This window comes from Microtus oregoni, unplaced genomic scaffold (genome assembly GCF_018167655.1).
Source record: "Microtus oregoni isolate MIOR12 unplaced genomic scaffold, Mior012 000121F_ref0000216, whole genome shotgun sequence".
NCBI lineage: Eukaryota > Metazoa > Chordata > Mammalia > Rodentia > Cricetidae > Microtus > Microtus oregoni.
Genome location: NW_024544753.1, coordinates 201,589 through 221,075, shown reverse-complemented (window position 1 = coordinate 221,075; position 19,487 = coordinate 201,589).

The following is a 19,487-nucleotide window of genomic DNA, read 5'->3' as shown; positions in this document are numbered from 1 at the left end:
CTTTCAGCTTTCACCCCCTAGTATCTGATTCCAGATTTTTATTAATAAGACCAATTAGAATTCATGCTACACCTGGCATTCCAAGACGGGGCTGAAATTTCCACATAAAGCTGTTAAAAAGCTTTTTAAAGGATTCTAAACAGACAAAAATGGAGTCAAACACGGCTTCTTGGTAACTGCTTTTTCTTGGGAACTGCTTTTTCTTGGGTTCTGTTTGCTAGTGGCAAGCAGAGGCAGTGCACATTTAAGAGATGATGTCCTGACTTAGCATTAGTGACAAAAGCAGGCAGCTCTTTTAAGAGGCCCTGCTACCAAACACTTAAATGAGGTTTATGAGGAGTGGATGACAAGCTACTTGGTGGAGGCATGAACCTAGAAGCTTCTCAGAGTTGGGGCAGTAATCATGGCTCCCGGAACTGGAGGTAAACATATTTACACCATGAGATTAACCTCCCAGAGAACCAAGGAGTGGGGTGGAATCAGTCCCCGAAGCCACTGCCTTAGTTCTAGTCAGACCACTTAGCAGTTTAAAGACACATGTGGCCAGAAAAACATAGAAATATGCAGTAAAGATATATTCAGACAAAAAATACAAACCTCTAAATGGTTTGTTTAAAAATATACATAGGATTGCAAGAGTAAAGAGAAGGTATAGACAGTCATAAAACAAGAAATATACAGTTTTAAAATAATAAAGTCCTTAACAGGGAGTAAAGCTATAATAAAAATAAAGCCATGTAAAGATAGAAAATACACCGAGAGTCTGTATACTGTTTGTTCTTATGTTGTCTTTGAATTGTTTGGCTGTGGATGAAGGAGCAACAGCTGCTAAGAGACATTTGATCATAGATGTTGTTGGATTAATCCAATATATATATTTTGGAAATGCCTTGATTTCAAACTTTAAGTCAAAAGTTATGTTACTTTGGAAAAAAGGTTGTATTTTTGTTTCCACGGGAAATGAGAGGCTGTAGATTCATTCCAAGAAGAATAAGGTTTGACTGAGAAAGACTCCCTGAAAAATCTCCAAGGGGAACAGATGGCCCAGATGATCCAATGTTGCAGTTTTCCTCTGAGTTCAACGTCTAGAATGGCTTCAAGGCTGCTGACTGAGATGATTCGGCCTCATAGAATTCTTCAGTCAGGATTTTACAATAATCCTGAATTTCCTCAGGGTCCCCCAAAGATTACCAGAATCCCAACCAGTAGGAAGTTGATGTAGGTGGGTCTTCTATCTATCTGTTGCTTTCATTGGTTAATTAATAAAGAAAACTGCTTGGCCTGATAGGGCAGAATATAGGTAGGCAAAGTAGACAGAACAGAATGCTGGGAGGAAGAAGGCAGTGAGGCAGACGATATAGCTCTCCTCTCAAAGATGAACACATGTTGTAATAAGGGAGGCGGGCTACGTTCCTGCACCTGAGCTCCCAGCCGCCCACACAGCTAGCTTTATACCCGGAATAATTACACAAAAACTGTATTCTTTTAAACGCTGCCTCGCCCATTAGTTCCAGCCTCTTATTGGATAGCTCTTACATATTGATCTAACCCATTTCTAATAATCTGTGTAGCCCACAAGGTGGCTTACCAGGGAAGATCTTAACCTGCATCTGTCTGGAGTAGGAGAATCATGGCGACTCCTTGATTCAGCTTCTTTCTCCCAGCATTCTGTTCTGCCTACTCCGCCTACCTAATTTTCTGTCCTATCAGAGACCAAGCAGTTTCTTTATTACTTAACCAATGAAATAACAGATAAAAAGATGACCCTCCTCCATCAGACGCAGGTTAAGATCCTTCCTGGTAAGCCACTCCCTCGTGGTGCTACACAGATTATTAGAGATGAGTTAATCACAATGTGAGAATTAGCCAGTAAGAGGCTAGAGCTAATGGGCCAAGCAGTATTTAAAAGAACACAGTTTCCATGTAATTATTTTGGGTAAAGCTAGCCGGTGGCTGGTAGCTGGCAGGTGGAACGCAGCCCGCCGCTCCATACTATAAGAAGTAATCTAGAGAACTACATCCACATTCCCAAAAGATGGGTCATGGATATTTATTATCATTTAAGGGGGTTGGGTAAAAGTTGTTATTAGTAATGGTCAAGAATAATGCTGAAGAAAGGAGATTAGATTCAGTGATCTCATTGTAAAAAGAAAATGGGAAATAGAGAAATATGGTAATGCAAGTTAGAATAGGAAATGAATTAAATATAACCTTTCGGAATCAACAAAACAGGATAGATAATAGAGTATTTTCTCTGAATTTGACAAATGCTAATGGATTAGACATTGTTAATATAATTATTGTCTCTATATATTATGTATAGTTGTTGTACTTATTGCATATGGTTTTTCTTATATTAGTTATAACCTTCTTTTTTATTTTAGACAAAAAAGGGGAAATGTGGTGTTAACCTGAGTAGGCCTTAGGAATTTGTAAACCTTATTTACTGAATATATCTTATGTTGTTTCTTATTTAAATTTTTTCTAGAAGCCTGGTTTTCCGCAGTTACTAGAAACATAAGAAGCTAGACATACCCCTCTAAGTCACTTTCTGTCAACCTTAGTATATTTTTATAACATTAAGAATTTATCATCACAGGGTTGGAGAGATAGCTCAGTGGTTAAGAGCACTGGCTGCTCTTCCAGAGGACCCAGGTTCAATTCACAGCAGCAACAAGGCAGTTTCAACTGTCTTTAATTTCAGTTCCAGGGGACCTAACACCCATGGCAAAATGCCAATGCACACAAAATAAAAATAAAAAATTAGAAAACGAATTTATCATCACACAAAAATCCATCCTAACCAAAATATTTGAGACCTCCAGTTGTCTCCTTAGTCTAAAAAGGATATACGATGATAAAGACATTTTATGATTGTTGCCGATAACACGCCTTTAATCCCAGCACTCGGGAGGCAGAGGCAGGTGGATCTCTGTGAGTTAGAGACCAGCCTGTTCTACAAGAGCTAGTTTCAGGATTGGTTCCAAAAGCAACAGAGAAACCCTGTCTTGAAAAACAAAGACGTTTTTTGATTGTTGCCTTAATTGTTTTATGCATTGTGGTCACTTTACTAAGAATGGTAGTAAAGTTATATTGCATGTACTCTTTTTTAACTTTATTAAATATAACTTCCAGACACATGGTTGCTTCCATCCTGATGAGATCATCAGCCAAGATGCAGGCAAGTCACATAGTTGTTATTTAAAAACATCTATTTTCCTAGAGTTGAGTTCACGTTATATATACAAGTAAATAGATCAACTTTTCTAAATAAGAGTTGAATAACATGCAGCAATTAAAGATTCAACATTTTGTTACAAATTTTAAGCTAATTTTTGGTTACAGATTTTACAGATTCTTTAACCACACTCATTGTATTTACAAATTCTGAGGTAAAGACTGTTTACAAAATAGTCTTCAAAGATTTCTTGAGAGTAGAGCACAGAGAAATTGTAGAGATAAAAGATTTGAAAGAATGAAAATTTGAAAAATCTTAGCAATAAGAGACTTTGGGATCATTTGCTTTGTGTGGAGCAAGAAGTTATTACAATATTCAAGAACTTGGAAATCAAGTGTGTCATCTTTGTCCATTGAGCTGTGCTGAGGCCAAGTCATTTACAGCAACAGAGTGAAACTTCAATGAACTCTTTGAGTTTGAAGATAAAAGCAGAAAGGGTCTCAAAAATAAAACTCCCCTGGAGAGAAAGTTCAATAAGCTCCAAGCAGGAGCTGAGAGACAGAGAAGAGTCTCACCCTGAGGGCTAAGGATAAGGATAAATAGCTCTACCTGAGGAAGAATTTGAATATCATAGAGACCATGAGGGGAGTAGAGAAGTTGTGGGCATGAAGTTCCTAGCTGGAAGCAAGAAAGCTCCAGGAAGGAGCTGAGAACAAATGAAGCCAAGCCTCTTAGTGGGTAGTTGCCATGTGGTGGCGCTCTGGAGGGTGTAGGATACTCCAGGAGCCAGAGAGTGGACACTTACCCAGTAGGTGACTAGAGATGGAGCAGGCGAGAGGAGGAGGTGGCTGAAGAGGTGGACTATAGAATTTGCAGTTAAATAAGGTAGATGGCAGTGATCAATGCCATATAGACGTTAGAAAAGTCAAATCAGTTTTGGTTCAGGGAGGCTGAGCCCCTTGAAAAGGAGTCCTTATATGCCACTCCTGGGTTTCAGCACCAGATACATGAAAATGAAGATATAACCACTCCTAGGTATGGCTGAGGAGAAAAGTTTTATTTTAGAAGGAGGGAGAAAACAGTCAGAGGCATCTGGACGAGTTCACACTGAACATGGTCAGGTATAGACTGGGGCCATGAAAGGAGGGAGAGAGAGGGAGAGACAGAGAGGTTGAGAAGAGAGAGGGAGGAGGAGGCCAAGAACATCAAAAGAACACATGTGAAGCCAGAGAGCACACAGCAGAAATTGCTGAATTATACAGGGATGAGAAGCTGGGGAAGGGAAACAAAGCCCAGACTCCAGAATGGAGAGGTTCAGGGTAGGGGTTGGGTGAGAGTTGTTGGGAGGAACAGCAGATACAGAGTGAGATTTGTCAGGTTTCTTTGGGACCTGACAGAGTCATTTTATCGTTATAGTTTTGGTTTTTGTTTTGTTTTCTTTTTGTCGTTGTTGTTGTTTGATTGATTTTAGGCCAGTAGTATTTGTTTTTACCTTAGGTTCCGGGGTTTTCTAGTATCTGGTTCTTGGTCACACAAGCAATGTCAGGTATGGGTTCCATTTCATGGAATGGGCCTTAAATCAAATCCAGAGTTGGTTGGTTACTCCCACAAGCTTGGTGTCACCATTACCCTTGTACTTTAGACTTCAAAACAGTGTTGAGCCTATGAAAGAGTATCAGGACTCTGAAGGTAGACTAAATGTAATTTGCATCATGGTGTGATCGTGAGCCTATGGGGGGTCGGTGAGTAGAATATGATGGTTTGAATGAGAATGTCTCTCTTAGGCTCAATTATTTGAACACTTGGTCCCCAAATAGTAGCATTGCTTGGGGGCATGGTATAGCCTTGGTGGAGGAGTATATCCCTGGAAACAAGTTTTAAGAATTCATAGCCTCACCCTAATGTGAGTTTTCTCTCTCTGCTTTCTTGATATAGATGAAGATGTGATCACTCTGCTTCCTGCTCCTGCCACCATGCCTATAATTTGCTACTATGCCTCCATCCCTATTTTTCTTCTATAAGTTGCTTTTGCTCATGGATTAACAAAGCAACAGAAAATTAACTAATGCATAATCCTTATACCTAATCACACTATTTATGTTCTAATGTTATTAACTAAAATATGGTGAGTTTGCTACATACTGTAGTTCATTATTTATACTCCAACTTTTATTGAATTCAAAGGGGCCACTGTATTATTTGGCTAGTACAATATCTATACAGGGTAATATGAAGCAGTTTTGGTTTCTCAAACACACAACGTCCTAAACAGGGAATAATATTTAGTTTATATCAAATATCCTGAGTTCTAGTTCTAAGGAACCATATTCCAAACTTCACACTACACATTCAACTCTACCATACCCAAGTGTTGCAGGATATTTGATCACACTGTGAACCCTGAGAATGTGTTATTTACTAGAAAAACCTGCTTCTTGTTATTTAGTAAGAAAAAAAAATCTGCTTCTAGCTGTGGTGTGGCTCAGTGTTAGCACACACCTATAATCCAAGAGCTTTTTGCTTGAATATTTTAAACATGATTAAATAAAATCAAACTCAGGACTAGAGGCAGAGCAAGCAACCAGTTGTCAGTAAAAAGCTATAGAGAACAGAAGGAAGTCAGGAGGACAGGTAAGAGAGGGGCACAGAAAGTAGAAGGGAAGGACATTTAGTTTGAGTTTTGTTTGGGAAGGCTAGAAGAAAGATCTCTTTCTGGAATGACAGCAGAAGAGAAAACAGCTGGGTGCTTTCTCTGCCTCTCTGGGCTAGCAGGTTTTTACCTCAGCATCTGCCCTCCAGGTCTTTATTGATAAAATAGAACAGCAGAGACTTAGATAAAAACAACATCCAAGTTCCACTTGAACATGGCAAATTCCTCAGGTGAAACACACACACACACACACACACACACACACACACATCTGATTTAAAAAAATAACAATCAAACAAATAACACCAGAAGCATAAATCCCAATGCATTAATATAACAAAAATGTAAAACCAAGGCAACATAACTCCTCTGAAACTTACTAATTCTACAGTAATGATATATGGTGATTGATGGTCAGACGAAATCCTAGACAAAGAATTCAAAGAATGTGTTAATCCCACCAGGTGAAAATAAGAGCACTACCACAATTTTTGAGACAAATTTGAAGCAAGTTTTTTAAAATATTGACCAGGACGATGGACATTGGTCAGGCCCATGCCAAGAATTCCCAGAGAATAGCTGAGAATTATGTTAGTCCGGTGCTTTCAAAGGCAAAACCCATAAGGCTGTGTACTTCACACCTTCTTACCTCCCTCCTATGTGTGATCAAGCATATCCTGTGCAGTTAGGACAACTAACCTTGCTTACAAAAGTGAGAACACGGGGCTTCTTATCGTACCTGAACAACAGCCCCCAGTATTCCAGGAAGTTATCTGTCCTAGGGCAAGTGGGGCTTACAGGTAAGAGACATTTTCGTTTCATAGATCTCCTAAGCACAGAAATTTAAATGTAAAACAAAACTTTAGCCCTCACAAATGATTATAAGTTTGTTCAAAGAAATAAAAGAAAATCAGCTCTTGGTAAAGAACACAAGCAAACAGCTGAATGAAATAAGAAAGGTGGTAAGATATGAAGAGAGGAATTCAACAAAGGAGAACACTAACGAGAACCCAAATTGAAATGCTATAAATGAAAAAACCTAGTGACAGAGTGCTCAGTTGTAAAACAGGATTCACAAGATCCCTTCAACGTTCCAGAAGCTTGGTCAGCCCAGAAAGAAATATTTGAAGAGACAACCTATCTCCCAAGATGACCTGTCTTGAGGGAAGCAGACAATTCCAGGAAAGCCTGCAGAACTGCAAGTAGACCACTGGCTGCAACAACTTCCCCATCCTCAAGCCCCTCATGCTGACCCTATAAAGGGTTGCAGGCAACCTTCTCCCCTTACAGGCACTCCTTTTCCCACAGAAAAGTGTCTGTCCTTCTTTCTTTCAAACAATCCTGTCTGTTGAAGTCAGGAATCTGACTCTTTTTCTGCCTTCTGTCTCTTTAATTGTCCCAAAAAGCTAACGTTTGGTGCTGAAACCAGAGAGCATGTGGGGTTCCTGCCGCACAGATGGGGGTGCCTCCTCTCTCTCTCTCTCTCTCTCTCTCTCTCTCTCTCTCTCTCTCTGGGACCTGTTTGCTTTCTTCTTATCCTTGTCTACTCTTGGGACCTGTTTTTTCAGGAGTTCACTATACAGGCTAAACAGCCATCACTCTACTGGAAATGCCTGGTCTTTAGGGCCTTTGCCTCTGTGACTGTTGCTGGTCCTATGGATGAGACTTTTGGGTCTTGGGGCTTTATTGGAGTTCTTTTTCCCCCTTTTATTGAAAATAGATTTTTTTCTCATACAGCATATCCTGATCACAGTTTTCCTTTCCCCTACTCCTTTCAATTCCTCCCCACCTCTCCTCCCATCTGGACACAACCCCTTTCTGTCTCTTTAGGAAAAAAAACAGGCTTCTAAGAGTTAACAAAATACAACAAAATAAAATATAAAAATGAAACCATCACATCAAGGCTGGACAAGGCAATCCAACAGAAGGAAAAGGGCCCCCAAGGTAAAGCACAAGAATCAGGGACCCATTCATTCACGCACTGAGGAGTTCAGTAAAATACAGCTGATAGCTATAGTATATATGCAAAGGACCTGGTGCAGATCAGTGTAGGCCCTGTGCAAGCTGCCTCAGTCTCTGTGAGTTCATATGACTTTTGCTCAGTTGATTTGGAGGACCGTGTTCTCCTGGTATCTTCCATCCCCTCTGTCCCTTACACTTTTTCTGACTCCTTTCCCATTGGGTTCCCTGAGCATTGAGGGGATGGATTTGATGGAGACATCCCATTGAGAGCTCTGTGATCCAAGGGCTCTCTTGTCTTGTAATGTCTTGCTGTGGCTGTGTGTCTCGAATCTGCTCCCATCTGCTGCAGGAGGAAGCTTCTCTGATGATGCCTGAATAAAGTAAGGATCTATGAGTACAGCAGAATGCCAGTAGAAGTCATTTTAGTGATACTCTTTTAGAGCAGTAGTGTTTGGTTTTATCCTAGATCTCTGGGTATCTAGTCTCTGGTTCTCGGTCACAGTATCAGGTATGGGTTCTGTCTTGTGGAGTAGGCCTTACGTCAAATCAGGTATCGATTAGCTATTCCCAGGAGTTTTGTGCTACCATTATCCTAGCTTATCTTGCAGGCAGGACAGATTGTAGGTCAAAGGTTTTGTGGCTGGGTTGGCGTTTATGTTTTTCTTTCAGCAGCTTCAGGGTACCTTCCCCACCGAAGACACTAGAGTATAGAGGCTAAGACTCCAGGTAAGTACCTGCTTGACTTGTCCATGTTCCATGAGTTGTGTGGGTGTTGTTCTCAGTAATGGGGTCCACCTTTCAGTTTGTGGAGGGAAGCCTATAGTCCTGACAATAGCCTGGATTGTTTGGGGATTTCCATGGGAGTCCCTTGAAGAACAACTCAATTGGATGCCATCTCTTGTCATCAAATGAGGCAATTGGAACGCTGTCTTCTCCATCATTAGATCTCAATAGGATTGTCTTCATATATTTCAGAAAGTTTCCACTGTACTAGGTTTCCATAGTTTTCAACTGCCCCTCAAATTCAACTGTCTCTCCATACATTCCCTCTTTCAAACCCCCACCCATAAAAATCTATTCTATTTTCCCTTCTGAGAGAGATCCATGTGCCCCCCAGTCCCTTACTCTATACCTAACTTCTCTGGGTCTATGGATTGTAAACTGGCTATCATATATTTAATGGCTAATATCTACACATAAATGAATAGATACCATATTTATCTTTCTGGGCCTGGGTTACTTCACACAGGATAATTTTTTTCTACTTCCATTCATTTGTCTGCAAATTCCATGGTGCCATTTTTAATAGCTGAGGAATACTCCATTGTATAAATGAACCACACTTTCTTTATCCATTCTTCTGTTGAGGGACATCTACCTTGTTTCCAGTTTCTTACTGTCATGAATAGAGCAGTAATAAACATGTTTGAGCAGGTTTTTTTTAAATAAACCTAGTTTGGGGCCTAAATGGGTTTGCCAGGGCCAGTCCTCTCTCCCAGGCAGCTATCCCTTCATCTTCCTCTCTCCTCGCACCTTTCTCTGTCTTGTTCCAACTTTGGGGCCCATCCTGGTAGGCAAGGCCTTGAGAGACTGGTGGTTCTGGCTCTGGCAACCAGGATTGTCTAGTACCTTAGCTGAACCCCTTCCAGCCCACCTGACTAACAGAGCTGGCCATCCACCACTCTCGCTAACATATATCCTCCATCATATCTCCTTTTCTTATAAAACATTCACATTTTCTTCTCCCACATCTCTCTGTTTTGTTCTGACATAGTCTGACCTCTAGATAAGAGGCTAGTTCTCCACAGCTAACACAGAGCATACATCTAACACAGTCAAATGTCAGAACAAAGGAATTCGTGAAATGTCAGAACAAAGAAATTCGTGAAATGTCAGAACAAAGGAATCGTGGAACCTAACTTGAAAATGCCCTGGTTAGGTCTTGGTGGTGAGGGAGTTCCCCTCTGTCTTGTCTTGAGATTTGCTCGGGTCAGGGACTCCAAAAAATCCCCCTCCATCTCACCATTAGATGTGCTCAATCAAGAGTTCCAGGAACTTTCCAGGGTCCCATGGTCTCTTGGCTTCAGGAAAGGATGACTTTAGGAATCCTACTCCTACTTTCCAGGCTTGTTTTGTCAATCCCAAACTCAAGGGATACCTCAAAAGTCCTGATTTGGGCCCTATGTCTTTATCTTGATTCCATACCTGCTATGGGTTCCAAACTGTCTATGCTAAGACACTCCTTAAACTGTTTGAGGGATAACTTAAAGGAACTCCAACTAGGAGAATTGAGAATGGCAACTTTGCTTCACCTTTCAATGTAAATCTTGTTGCCTGGAATTCAGAACTTTGTTTTAGTATCTTAATTGATATAGATAGCTTCATAAAACTGGATGGAAAATAGTCTGAAGCCCCTTATGTACATGGTTTGGTGCTCTCTGGACTGACCCTATCTGTGTAATTCTTGCTCTGGTTATCAACTATTCCTCTGCCACTGACTTAGTTGGGGTTTATATTGTTGTGAAGAGACACCATGACCATAGTAACTCTTATAAAGGAAAAATCTTTAATGGGGTCTCTTATAATTTCAGGGGTTTAGTCTATTATTATCATAGTGGGACATGGCGGCATGCAAGCAGACATCATGCTGGGGCAGAAAGTCCTACATCTTGATTGGCAACCAACAGGAAGTGGTCTGTCTCACTGGACATGGCTTGAGTATATATGAGACCTCAAATCTTGCCTCCACAGTGACATACTTCCTCCAACAAGACCACACCTATTCCAACAAGGTCACATCTCCTAATAGGGCTATTCCCTTTGGGGGCTATTTTCTTCCAAACTACCACAGCCACTGAAATCTTGGTTGTAACCACCCCCCTCCAAAATGCCCCTCCCCTCCAGTTCCAACCCTGCATATGATCCTACACCATATGAGCATCCTACAGATCTTCCACCAGTTCCACTGCTCCTTCCCAGTCCCCCATCTCCCTCTTCACTTCCATATCACCTGTACCTACTCCCTCTACTACTTCATGAGAATGTCCTTCTCCACCTCCATTCTTGACTCTCCCTATGTCCCCGGAGGCCTTGGTCCTTTTTCCTCCTACACACTTGGTCACGACGCATGTCCCCCTTGAGGGAAGTGGTAAGAGGGATGGCTGTTCTGCCTACTTCCTTATTCTGTTCACCATAGCTGAGCTGGCCCACACTGAGGGAGATAGCAGCCCTTCTCAGAAAACCACTTCTCCACAGGCAGAACTGACAGCTCTAACAAGAGCCCTCACCCTAACCAAAAAATGAACAGATCAACATTTATACTGACTCCAAGCATACCTCTAACATTATCCACTCCAACATCCTAATCAGAAAACAGAGGGGCTCCTAACACAAAGAGGAACACCCATTGCCAATAGCACTCAGAAACTCCTAGAGGCAGTCTTGCTACCTACTACAGTCTCAATAGCAACCACCAAAAGGATAGACAATACATCTCTCTAGATAATAATATGGACCATGAAAGCTACTTTCCCACACCTGGATCTCAAGAGGTAGAAAGAACTAGAAACGCAGGCACCCCAAGCTCCTCCCCTTCTTCACAAAGTTTTTACCCACACGTGCTCCCTATTCCACCCAGACTGCTCGCATTCCGCAAACAATACTCTCCAGTCCTGCAACAGGTAAGTAGTTGTCCTGCTACTGGCAATTGTCAACACTTGCCTGACACAGCCCTTTCTGTAGCACCAATCTTGAGACACTTTTGCCTCCCACTGGTGCATGGTTCCACTGGTGGATGGATTAGGACCTCCAATACTGAATTGATAGCCAGAATCCCCTGGATATCTATCAGGATGCAGATCCGAAAAAGCAAGGGATAGTAGGCATAATCAAATTTCAAAACCTTCCAAACTGGGGAAAGCGAACTTGTGGCCTCAGATGGTTAGCTAATGGCAAGGGCCTCCCTCAAAAAGCCACCCTTCACCTGGAACTGAAGGCTGTAGACATTTCTGTTCCCATCCATACCTTAGATCCAAGGTCTCTTGATCCTTCTCCTCGATGATAAAAATATCCCCTCAGAAAAACCAAGCCAGCCAGAATGGGAGAAAATGCATGCCAACTATATATCTGATAGAGGATTAATACACAGAATATAAAAAAACTAAAAGTCATGAAAAGAAACAATATAATCAAAAATGGGTTGCACAACTGAACAGTTTTAGAAAGAAGAAATATAAATAGATAGTAAAAACTTAAAAAATATTCACCACAATTAGCCATCAGGAAAATGCACATTTAAACTACGTGAGAGTCCATCTCACCCATATCAGAATAGCTGTCATCAAGAAAACAAATAACAACAAATGTAGGCATGGATGTAGGTAAGAAGAACACTTGGTATAACCATTATGGAAATCAAGTAGAGGTTTCTCAAAAAATAAAAAACAGTTGCCACATGATCCTTCTATATAAATCCTGGGCACATACCCAAGGACTCCATAACTTCCTGAACACATTGCTTCTCTATTCATAGTAGCCAGAAAATGGAATCAGCCTGGATGCCTATTAACTGATGAATGGATAATAAATATGTAGTACCTATACATTATGGACTTTTATTCAGTTGTAAAGAAGTATAAATTTATGAGATTTTCAAGAAATGGATAGAATTGCAAGACATACTAATGAGTTAATCCAGGCCCAGAAAGATAAATGTTCCATGTTATCCCTCATATACAAATGCTAGCATTGATTTTCCTTTTTAGATTTGTGTTTAATTTGGAGTGTCTGTAGAGGTTAAAAAGCTAGAAAGGGCCCATTAGCTAAGGTTTTATTAGAGGTGACACAATATCACCTCTCCGAGGCTCCATTCCTGACTACAATTTGGAAGAAGAGTTAGGCTTTATCAGAGGTCAGGTCAGATAGAGGGCCCCAAGGTAAGATGTCCCCTGCCACTGGCTAACACTCCTTAAAACCCGCCCAAGAATCTTAGACTGTACCACACTCCAGGCTCCATATCCCAGTCCACAGCCCCAACAGCTTCACTGGAGGCCAAGTTGGTTCTAGGGAGCCTGGGTAAAGCACCTCCCACTGCCCACTAACATTCCTTAAAGCCTACCCAACAACCCCAGACTGCACTCCCTCTCCTGTGGTCCATAATTCTGTCTACATCTTTGGAAGAAGATTTTGGCTTTACTAGAGGCCAGGCCTAACCTAGGGACCCATGATCCCCAAAGCCCCAGGGGAAATACACTACTGGACCTGAAGACTTGCTAGTCACTAGAACCCTTAGCCACTTAGGCCAGAAGACCAGACAGAAAACAGAAACAAAGGAACAAAATACCCACCCAACAAATACAAATACAAGAAGCAACACCTAGCCCTATAAGCATCACAAATTCAGATGCCTAAACATCAGTGTAAGAACACACACAATCAATAACAGAAAGGGCAATATGGCACCAGCAGAGTCCAGCTATCTTATGACAGCAAGGCAAGGCCTGAATAATCCAACACAGCTAAAACACAAGAAAATGGCCTTAAAAATAACTTTATGAAGGTGATATAGGACGTTAGAGAAGAAATGAAAAAAATGCCCTAAACAAATTGAAGAGAAGACAAACAAAAAATTGGAAGAAATTAATATAAATCCCTTAAAAGAAAGACCTGAAAGCAAAGAAAAAAAAAGGTGATAGAAATGGTTCAAAACTTGAAAGTAGAAATAGAAGCAATAAAGAAAACACAGAGTCAGGGAATTATGGAAATGGAAAACCTGGCTAAGCAATCAGGAACTACAGATGCAAGCATCACCAACAGAATGCAAGAGATGGAAGATAGAATTTCAGGCATTGAAGACATGATAGAGGAAATAGAGTCATCAGTCAAAGAAAATGTTAAAACCAAAAAATTCCAAACACAAAATATCCAAGAAATATGAAACAATATGAAAAAAATCCTAAGAATGATAGGAATTGAAGAAGAATCCCAGATCAAAGGCCCAGGAAATATATTCAACAAAATCATAGAAGAAAAAACTCTAAAACTAAAGAAGGAGATGACTGTAAAGATACATGAAACTTACAGAACACCAAATAGACTGGACCAGAAAAAATGTCCCCTCACCACATAATAATCAGAACACTAAACATACAGAATAAAGAATATTAAGAGCTGCAAAGGAAGAGGGTCAAGTAACATATAAGGGAAGACCTATCAAAATTACACCTGACTTTTCAATAGGGACGCTAAAAGCCAGAAGGGTCTAGATAGATGTTTTATAGTTCTAAGAGACAACAGATGCCAGCCCAGACTACAATATCCAGCAACTTTCAACCACAATAAATGGAAGAAAGAAACATTGTTTCACAACAAAGTAAAATTTAAACAATATCTATCCACAAATCCAATCTTATATAAGGTACTAGAAGGAAGACTCCAACTAAAGATGTTAGCTACATCCACGAAAACACAGGCAATAGAAAATCTCATACCTCACACCAGCAAAACCCAAAGAAGGGTCTCTCTCTCTCTCTCTCTCTCTCTCTCTCTCTCTCTCTCTCTCCCACCACCACCATCAATGACAACAAAATAACAGAAATTAGCAATAACTGGTCATTAATCTCTCTCAATATCAATGTACTCAGTTTGACAATAAAAAGACAAAGGCTAAGATAATTGATATGAAAAGAGGTTGGAAAAAGGTTTTCCAATCAAACAGACCTAAGAAGCAAGCTGGTGTAGCTATTCTAATATCTAACAAAATAGGCTTCAAGCCAAAATTAATCAAAAGAGATAGAAAAGGATATTTCATCAAAGGAAAAATCCACCAAGGTGATGTCTCAATTCTGAACATCTGTTCCCCAAAAGTAACAGAACACATATTTGCAAAAGAAACATTACTAAAGCTTAAATCACACATAGAATCCCACACAATAATAGGGAGAGACTTTTAACACCCACTCTCACCATTAAACAGACTATGCAGACAGAAACTAAATGAACAAATAATGGAACTAACAGATGTTATGGCTTAAATGGACCTAATAGATATCTACAGGATATTTTACCCAAACACAAAAGAATATACTTTCTTCTCAGTGCCTCATGGAACCTTCTCCAAAATTGACCAATATACTCACAAAACAAGTCTCAACAGATACAAAGAATTGAAATAACCCCTTTATCTTATCAGTTTACCATGAATTAAAGCTGGAGTTCAACAACAGAAACTACAGAAAGCCTATAAACTCAAGGAAACTGAACAATTCTTAAAACGGAAATAACATTGTGTCAAGGAAGAAATAAGAAAGAAATTGAAGACTTCCTAGAAGTAATGGAAACCCGTGCACAACATACCTAAATGTATGAGACACAATGAAAGCAGTGCTAAGAGGAAAGTTCACAGCACTAAGGGCCTACCTACATAAAGAATTTGGAGACATCTCACACCAACAACTTAACAGCACACCTGCAAGCTCTAGGAAAAAAAGAAGCAAACTCACTCAAGAGGAGTACATGGCAGAAAATAATCAAACTGAGGGCTGAAATCAATGAAATAGAATCAAAGAGAACAATGCAAATAATAAATAAAACAGAGAGTTGATTCTTTCCAAAAAAATCAACAAAATAGGTAAATGCCTATCCAAACTAACTAAAAGGCAGAGAGAGATAATATCCAAATTAACAAAATTAGAAACAAAAAGAGGAACATAACAACAGACATTGAGGAAATACAGAGAGTCATTAGGTCATACTTCAATAAACTATACTCCACAAAATTGGAAAATCTAAAAGGAATAGACATATACCAAAATTAAATCAAGATCAGATGAACAATTTAAATCTACCAAAACTCCTAAGGAAATAGAAGCAGTCATTAAAAGTCTCTCAACCAAAATAAGCCCAGGGCCAGACAGTATTAACACAGAATTTTATCAGACTGTCAAAGAGGAACAATACTCCTCAAATTATTCCATCCACAAAATAGAAACAGAAAGAACATTGCCAAATTCATTTTATAAGGCCACAGCCACCTTGATACTCAAACAACACAGTGACTCAACAAAGAAAGAGAATTACAATCCAATTTCTCTCATGAACATTGATGTAAAAATGCTCAACAAAATACTGGCAAACTGAATCCAAGAAAACATCAAAAAGATCATCCACCATGACCAATCATGCTTCATAGGCTTCATGCCAGAGATAAATGGATGGCTCAGCATATGAAAATATGTCTATGTAATCTACCATATAAACAAACTGAAAGAAAAAGCCCACATGATCATCGCTTTAAATTCTGAAAAAGTCCTTGACAAAATCTAACATTCCTTCATGATAAGAATCTTGGGGAGATCAGGGATACAAGGGAAATATATAAAATAATAAAAGCAATATATAGCAAGCCAATATCAACAACCAATATCAAATTAAGTGAAGAGAAACAGAGCAATTCCACTAAAATCAGGAATAAGCAAGACCGTCCACTCTCTCCATATCTATTCAATATAGTACTTAAAGTTCTAGTTAGAGAAATAAGACAACTAAAGGAGATTAAAGGGCTACAAATTGGAAAGGAAGACCTCAAAGTTTCACTATTTGCAGATGATATGATAGTATACTAACAATTCTATCAGGGAACTACAGCTGATAAACAGCTTTAGTGAAGTGGCTAGATAGAAAAAATCAGTAGCCCTTTATATACAAACAATAAATGGGCTGAGAAAGAAATCAGGGAAATGATACCTTCACAATATCCACAAACAATATAAAATATCTTGGTGTAACTCTAACCAAACAAGCAAAAGCCCTGTATGACAATAACTTCAAGTCTTTGAAGAAGAAAATTGAAAAATGAAAAAGTTATCAGAAGATGGAAAGATCTCTCGTGCTCATGGATTGGTAAGATTAACAGTAAAAAATGGCCATCCTACTAAAACAATCTACATATTCAATACAATCCCCATCAAAATCATAACACAATTCTTTACAGACCTTGAAAGGACAATACTCAACTTCATATGGAAAAACAAACAAACAAAAACCCCAGGATAGCTAAAACAATCCTGTACAATAAAACAACTCCTGTATTCAATCTCTACTACAGAGCTATAGTAACAAAACAGCATCTTCTTAGCATAAAAACAGACAAGTGGATCAATGGAATTAAATCAAAGTCCATGGCACAAATCCACACACCTATGACTAACTGATTTTTGAAAGAAACCAAAATTATATAATGGCGAAAAAGGAAGCATCTTCAGCAAATGGTGCTGGCATAACTGGATGTCAGAATGTAGAAGAATGCAAATATATCCACATCTATCACCCTGCACAAAACTCAAGTTCAAGTGAGTCAAATACCTCAACATAAATCCAGTTACACTGAACCTGATGGAAGAGAAAGTGGGAAATAGCCTTGAACAGATTGATGCATGAGACAACTTCCTGAACAGAACACCAGTAGCACCAACACTAAGATAAACAGTTAATAAATGGGACGTTATTAAAATGTAAGGCAAAGGACATTGTCAATAGGACAAAACTGCAGCCTACAGAATGGGAAAGGATCTTCACCAACCCCACATCAGACAGAGGGCTGATTTCCAAAATATATAAAGAACTCAATAAACTAGACATCAACAAACCAAATAATCCAATTAACAACAGAATACAGACCTAAACAGAATTCTCAGTAGTAGAATCTCAAATGGCTGAGAAACACTTAAAGAAGGTGTTCAATATCCTTAGCCATCAGGGAAATGCAAATCAAAATGACTCTGAGATTCCATCCTACACCTGTCAGAATGGCAAAGATTAAAAATACAAATGGCAGCTTATGCTGGAAAAAAATATGGAGCAAGGGGAATATTCCCTCTATTGCATGTGAGCCACTAGAGAAAACAATATGGCAGTCTTTCAGAAATTTGGGGAGAAGGGTACTAAAAGAAATGACTAGAAAGGGGGGCATTTTGGGGTCAGGGAGAAAGCTGGTGCAAGGGAAACTCCCAGGAATCTACAAGGATGACCTGGGCTAAGACTCCTAGAAATAGTGGATAGGTAGCCTGAACTGGCCATCTCTTGTGACCAGGCAAGACTTCCAGTGGAGGGACTGGAACACCAAGTCTGACACACAACCTCTGGCCTACAGTCTATACTGCCTATGGGATGTGCTGGGGTAAAGGTGGTGCAGAGATTTTGGGAGTGGCCAACCAATGACTGGTCCAGCCTGAGACTTATACCAAGAGAGTATCTACACACTGCTTGGAGTACCAGGACCCAGAAGCTGGATGGCCCAGAGACCTAAGAGTGAACTATACATGATTGGAGAATACAATATCAACATAATGATGCCTAATGATATTCTGCTATACTCATAGATTGGTACCTAGCCCAATTCTCTTCAAAGAGACTTCATCCAGCAACTAACAGAAACAGATGCAGGCCTGTTGTGATCTAGCTGCCCTCACTCCCCCTGACTGACAGCGGAACTTCCTTGTGGTCTGTAATTAACAAGGATGCTTGTGTTCTTTCTGGCTGGTGCTTTTCTACAGAAGCAGTAGAGGTATAAAAGGCTTTAGCTTGGGGCAAAATAAAGGTTGCTGTTCTTCCACCTGAAAAGAAGCCTCCATGTCTCAATCCCGGCACCCCCCACCAGTCTTGGCATTCAGGCTGAGAGACAAGTGGAGATTCTAACGAGATCTGGAAAGTGGGGATTTGTGAACAGGGTTGCTCCATCCACTGGCTAAATCAAGGAGTGTATTGGGGAAGGTAATGTGTTTTTTTTTAATCCCCAGAGATAGTCTGAGCAATACCCTCCAAAAGACTAGCAAGTATAAAGAAGAGGTTGGAGGGTGAATTGAAGGCCTCAAAACGTAACTGAAACTCTTAAAGCAACAAAGCACGGAAGTAACAAGGAAGATAGCGGAAGATTTTGTACAAACAATAGCTCAAGTTAGCCCCTGGTTTATTATGGGAGGGGGTTTAAATGTTCCAGACTAGGAACAAGCCAAGCCAGATTAAAAGGAGTGTTTCTTCGTCCCAGAGACGCTCTGAGGGATGCCCTCTGAAAGACTGGCCAGTAGGGAAGTAATAAAGAGGAGGCAGGAGGGTGAATTGAGGGCCTCCAAAAGATAGAATATGTACAGATAAATGTATGTTAGTATGTTGATTGTGTTGTCTTTTGTGTTCTGCACTGGAGAAAGACATTTGATTCTGGGAACTGCTAAGAAAGGTATTTTGCCTTTAAAATATGGGGCTAAGGATTTGATGCTTTGGAAGAGGTTCTGCTTTTGTCTCCACAGAGGATGAGAACCTGTGGATTCATTGCAAATTTATGTGGTTTTGATTCACCGAGACCCCTGAAATGTTAATATAAAACACCCCCAAGAATGCAGCACCCCCGCTCAGCAGGAGACAGATTGATGATGCCCAAATTCCCTAAAGGATTGTTAAAGTGGGGCCCCTTCAGTGGTTCAGGATCAGGAGCAGCAAGCCTGCTTCCCTGAGTTCTGCTCTGCTCCACACAGCAGTTTGGACCCAGAGAGAGTGCATCTGGGGCCAGAGGGCAGCTGGAGCAGAGCTTTGATAGGTGGCATTGGTGAAAGGCATGTTGCCCTGGCCCAGTCAGTGCCCAGCCTGGGGGATACCACAGAGGTGTTGGGAGTATCAGCAAATATGGCAACCATAGAGGATAGGCAG